We start from the raw sequence: 6,000 nt of genomic DNA, 5'->3' as shown, positions 1-6,000 counted from the left end.
CTCTCTACAAGAATATTTCAACTTTTAAAGAGCTTCAAATTCCAAAAAAGTAGAGAAAAAGTTCAAACATTTAATGAATTATTAGTTGTTTTCTGACTAAAATCTGGATCAATAGTTAAATGTAAGCAAATGAGTGACTCTGGTCATGTGACCACTTCAAATTTTCTTCCACAGACCAACCAAAACACAAAACAAACCAAAATATGTTCTCACATTGTGTTACAGTGCCAATATAATTGGTAAAACTAAGAAAATGAAATTTACAAACAGCAGCATTTTCACTGCAATCTCAGACTTTACGGCTCCCACTGTACAGTATGTGTGACCGTCTGTGCTCATGTATATTCTAAACACAGAGTCATGAATACAAACAAGCATGCATTGAAAGAGGTGGAGTTAATAGCAGGTGTTATATACTGAAACCTACCGTTATCTTTACATAATGTGTAAGTCATAGTCTAGGTTTGTGCAGCATTATATCATTTTATTCAAATAACCCCCCCTAAAATACTACTGCGATCAAGTAGACGGATGCTGAGGTGTTGAATAATGCATTAAATGACTGCCCTGCTATAGAATGAACTGACACCTGTGCCTTTAGAGGCTTGTGTTTTCACCGAGAGTCTGTTGTTTTATTGTGTGCTGATGGAGAATGTGAACTCTCATGTCAATACTTAAAAAAGCTCATCTGTAATCATATTACTGTCATTTAAATCAGGCTGTTTTTTTTCCTCACGCCATTAGCTTCGAGCCTCACCCCGGTTCTGTGCAATTAAGTGGGGAGCTGAAGGCAGACTAATTATATTAATTTAAATTATGTAATATGTCATCATTATTATATTTTATTATTTGTTGCAATGTACTTGATACGTTGCTTGGGCGTGCTGATTATGATCGACAGGTTGCTTTCCCTGATGACAAGGCGGTTTTAAAATTACATGCTCGTTTATGCTAGGAAAGTATTTTTTATTTAGTCTTGTTTTACGTGTGTGATAGGTCTCTGGCAGAAACGGTGGCAAATACATTCTTTATAAGCTTTCCATTGAAAAAATGACTAGCTGCTTTGGGCGCTTAGGGGTTGCTGCTTTAAACGGATGTAGAGTTTTTCAAGATTACTCTTGTCCTTTTTAGTGTAATCTATTCATAAACATTGACGTGGACAAACAGCATCTCAGTGCATCCTCGTTGGGGCTCTGGCTAAAGGGTTAATTCTTGCTGTTAACAGCTTTTTAGCTCAACAACGTACTAATTTACTTATTAATAGTAAGGTAGTAGTCTGGTTTAGGTATTGTGTAGGATTAGGGATGTGAATAAGATCATTTTGGTGTCACGGTGGCACAGTGGGTAGCACAATTGCCTCACAGCCAAAAGATCGCTGGTTCGAGCCCCAACTAGGTCAGTTGGCATTTCTGTGTGCAGCACACCCATGTTCTCTCCGTGTTGGTGTGGGTTTCCTCTGGGTGCTCCAGTTTCCCCCACAGTCCAAATACATGCGCTAAAGGTATATTGAATAGGCTAAATCAGCCAAAGTGTTTGTGTGTGAAAGAGTGTGTATGTGTGTTTCCCAGTGTTGGGTTGCGACTGGAAGGGCGTCCGCTGTGTAAAACATATGATGGATAAGTTGGCGGTTTATTCTGCTGTGGTGATCCCTGATTAAGGGACTCAGCCGAAAAGTGAATGAATAAGATCATTCTTGTAATTATTAATAAACAGCCATAAACTTATTAATAGGCAGGTAATAAGCCAGCAGTTATAATTAGTACTTAAACTAAAGTGTTACTCTTTAACACTTTCCCCTACCCTAACGTGTTTACTATCTCACAATTAACAGTTTTTCTCTAAATTGTGAGTTCATGCTGAGTTTCTATCTGACAAGTATGTGGAGTATCTAACAATTTCAACGTTATTTCTGAAATCCAATCTCAACACAAAAACTTTTCCCAGATATTCCCTCCAAAATTCACTTTTTTTAATGGTTGTTTAAATCTCATATTTCTGACTTTTTCTTAAAATCCTAGGTACAATTTCAAGGTTGCAATTCTGATTTTAAGTCAGCTGGAATTATTGCATAATATAAACAAATATGGCAATTGATACACTTTTAAATGCACTTTCCCCCAAAAAAATACTTCCACTGTGTGATAGTCCATCTCAGATGCCTCCTAGCCCAGAAAAGTCAATGGCACTTCTGGACACTGTTAACATAGGGCTTCCTTTTGGCACAGTAGAGTTTTAACTGACATTTGTGGATGTAACTAGGTATTGTGGTATTTCACGAAGGTTTGCCTGAGCCCATGGGGTGATATCACTTCTAGATGAATGAGGATTCTTGATGCAGTGTCGCCTGAGGGATTGGTGATCATGGTTGTTCTGCTTAGGCTTGCATCTGGTCTTTTATGCACTAAAATTCTCCAGATTTCTTGAATATTTTAATTACGTTATTCATCGTAGAAGGTGAAATATCCAAATGTCCTCCTATCTTTCTTTGAGGAACACTGTTTTTTAAACATTTCAATAATTTCCTCACATATTTGGCAAATTGGCGATCCTCAGCCCATCTTTGCTCCTAAAGGACTAGACCTTTGGTCTAGATGTTGCTTTTGTACCTAATCGTAATTATAATCACCTGTGGACATCACCTGTTTCAAATCACATCATTATTTAACCAATTTACCTGATTACTAGCCCTAAACTGCTCCTGTCCCAACTTTTTTGGGAATGTGTTCCATGTCTTAATGACAGAAAAGACTGTAAATTAATAAATGAAATGAAGTTGACCTAACAAAACACAAGACATTTTGTGTTCAAATTTTGTGTCTGCAAGAAATACAAGTCAAATTAAATATGGAAATCACTAATTTTTTTTTTTAGTGCTTTACATACTGTCCCAACTTTTTTTCTGAGATTTGCTTGTATATTCCATGCAAGAAACAAGTTTTCATAATGCTGTTCCAAACTGTACAAGTTAAAGGTAGGTCTACTTTCTGCAGGGGTTTAACTGGGATTTTCAATAAAATATGATAGCTGAAGGACTGAACAAATCAGACTGGCATTCAGCTTATGAGTGTCTTTCCAGGTCGTTGCTACCCCTGGCTGTAAGATATTTTTTTTCCTTTGCAAAACTACACATAAAATGTCCTTAAAGCTGACAGATATCACTGAAATGGGTGTCCTGAGAAATCACACCTGTCTCTATGACAGAAGCAGACTCTGTTAACAGCAAAAAGAAAAGTCGGGGGAGCAGCCCACGCTTTTTAGCCAATCGGAAGCTCTGAATCACTTTTGTGCATCGGAGCTTCTGACATCTGACATGTCAGTTATCATACTGGGGAAAGTTAGTAAAGTGGCACAAATTGCTTACAGCACGGTTGTCTGGTCCCGCTGGTCTCTTTAGATATTGCATTATTTTGAACAAACCGTGATGCGATTGTGTCTTCAGCACAGTTGGAGTAAGTTTAGCACAGCAGGAGAAGGCAGGGTTTTTGGGGGGCTTATGAAGTATGTCTTTTTATACAGCAAAATGTTACATGCACACAACTACGCTTCTCAACGAAAGATCATAATCAAATTATCTGGAGACAAAGAGCAGTGAAATGTTTCAGGAAGTGTGATAAGGAAGATTTGGGTCTCTTATGTTGGTGAAATTATAGTTTCCCTAGTTAGTTAGAGGATTTATTATGCAAAAATAACTATTATATGGGATTTAAACACCCTAACAGAGTTTGAATATAGCCAGCAACCAATGGTAAAAAATAATTAATTGTATTTTTTATTATCGCACTTCAAAAAAAAAACAGTCTGTAGAAACACTTTGATTGACATCCTCCCTTTGTATATGTCATCAGCAAGGGAAAAGCCCCGCCCACTATTGACGATCTCTCCCTCATTAGCATAGACAGCCCTGAGTGAGAAGCAGCCATGCGCCACATTCATGATTTTGAATCTGGCACTATGCTGACACACAGACATTTGTAGCTCCTCCCTCTTTTGAAAAAGAGCACAATCTCATTTAAGTTTAAAGCGACAGTCACCAAAATGGCTCATTTTAGATCAAAGCCTAAAAGGGGCAGATTCAAAGAGTTATACATAAATATCTGTGTGGTATCTTGAGCTGAAACTTTACATACACACTCTGGAGACGTCAGAGACTTATTTTACATCTTGTAAAAAGTAGCATAAGAGGGACTCTTTAATAAAAATTCACACCATCTACTACTGACTCACGATTGCTAAATAAACTTTTAATTTTTGAAAAATAGTGTCAGAATCGCAATGAAAGTCTTAATTGTGAAAAGGTGTCACGGTGGCGCAATGGGTAGCATGATCGCCTCACAGCAAGAAAGTTGCTGGTTCGAGCCCCGGCTGGGTCAGTCGGCATGTCTTTTGGGGAGTTTGCATGTTCCCCCACAGTCCAAAGACATGCACTAAAGGGCAATTGAATAAGCTAAATCCGCTGTAGTGTATGTGTGGCAGTTCATTCCGCTGTGGCGACTCCTGATTAATGAAGGGACTAAACCTTAAAGTAAAAAAAAAAATGAATGAAGTGTGAAAAAGTATTGTAAACTATATAATATAATATAATATAATATAATATAATATAATATAATATAATATAATATAATATAATATAATATAATACAATACAATACAGTATGATATAATACAATATATAATAATATAATACAATATATAATAATATAATAAAATATAATACATCATAATATATAATATAATATAATACAATATATATAATATAATATAATATAATATAATATAATATAATATAATATAATATAATATAATATAATATGATGGAATCTAGAGATTCAAATATTGAACTAACATTTAACTTTATCATCAATATTGAAAACATGCTACTTAATATTTTTAAAAGGGGGAAAAAATAAAAAATGTGTGATCTAAACTCAAAATTGCTAAATAAACTTGATTTAAAAATAATAATAATTCAGAATTGCAATGAACATGTCTGAATTGTGAAAACAAGTACTGTAAACTCAGAATAAATAGAATAGAATAGAATAGAATAGAAAATAATAGATTAAAATCTAGAGATAAAACAAAGTAACATTTAGCTTTACTATATAAATTTTTTTAAAGAGAAAAAAGTAAAAAAAAAAGCTAGATGTGAAGTCAGGAATGCTAAATAAACTTGAATTAAAAAAATCTGAATTGCAATGAAAAATGAACTTGTGAAAATAAATGATTTTGTAAGAATTGTTAGAAATAAGAACTGTAAACTCAGAAAAAAATATAATATAATATAATATAATATAATATAATATAAAAAATAAAAGAATTTAGAGATAATACTTCTCATGTAACATTTAATTTTATTATCAATATTGAAATCTTGCTACTTAATATATTTGTACAACTATGATACATTTTTTCCCCTTATAACTCTTAAGAATAGCAACATCAAGTTGAGTGATTTACATGGTAAGTCAATGCAGACATCCTGCGGCACTATTTGTGCAAATGAGGCGGTGCGAATTGAGTGTTTAACGTGCTTAACCTGCAAATTGTTTGAGTTGGAAAATCTGAACTTAAGTGGACATTAGCAGCGGAGTAACTAATTAGGAGCTTGCTGTTGTTGGTGTCCCGTGGGAAAAACCCCTTGCCAAAACACTGGACAACAGCTCCTCAAACTAGGCTCGGCTCAGTCGGAAGCACAGCTGAAAGCCTCCATCATATAGATATCGTTTCTGGAGGAGTTGATGAACTCAGAGCTGGATGCACCTTTAAAAGGATCTAGTGGACAAGGCGCCTAACAAACACGCTGTGTTTCAGCCATCCTAAAGCACACAAAGCATAGCTGCTCTCTCAATAAAATACATGTTTGCCACTTAGTCACCGGGCATACAGAAGCCCTGCCCATGACACAAATCTGGTTCTTTTGTGAAGTAAATTTCATACACGAATGAAGTGAGTAAACTCAAAGGGCTCTATTTTGACGGTCCATGCACAGAGCGCAAAACG

General features: G+C 35.3%; 1 protein-coding gene and 1 long non-coding RNA gene across 3 annotated transcripts in view; one reads left to right on the top strand and one right to left on the bottom strand.

Annotated features, from left to right (window-relative positions):
- The window catches only part of LOC147834566 (uncharacterized), a 7,215-nt gene extending 2,950 nt beyond the window's left edge, over positions 1–4,265 (top strand). The window contains exon 4 of the long non-coding RNA XR_015504565.1: positions 1–4,265. This exon is cut by the window's left edge and continues 261 nt beyond it. This is a non-coding gene — a long non-coding RNA (uncharacterized LOC147834566).
- The window catches only part of tcerg1l (transcription elongation regulator 1 like), a 195,548-nt gene that overhangs the window by 96,286 nt on the left and 93,262 nt on the right, over positions 1–6,000 (bottom strand). The window lies entirely within an intron of this gene.

Source organism: Danio rerio, chromosome 12 (genome assembly GCF_052040795.2).
Source record: "Danio rerio strain M-AB ecotype USA chromosome 12, GRCz13ab, whole genome shotgun sequence".
In the NCBI taxonomy this organism is placed as follows: Eukaryota; Metazoa; Chordata; class Actinopteri; order Cypriniformes; family Danionidae; genus Danio; species Danio rerio.
Note: the sequence above shows the minus strand (reverse complement) of the source record. Positions and strands in the feature narration are given on the sequence as shown.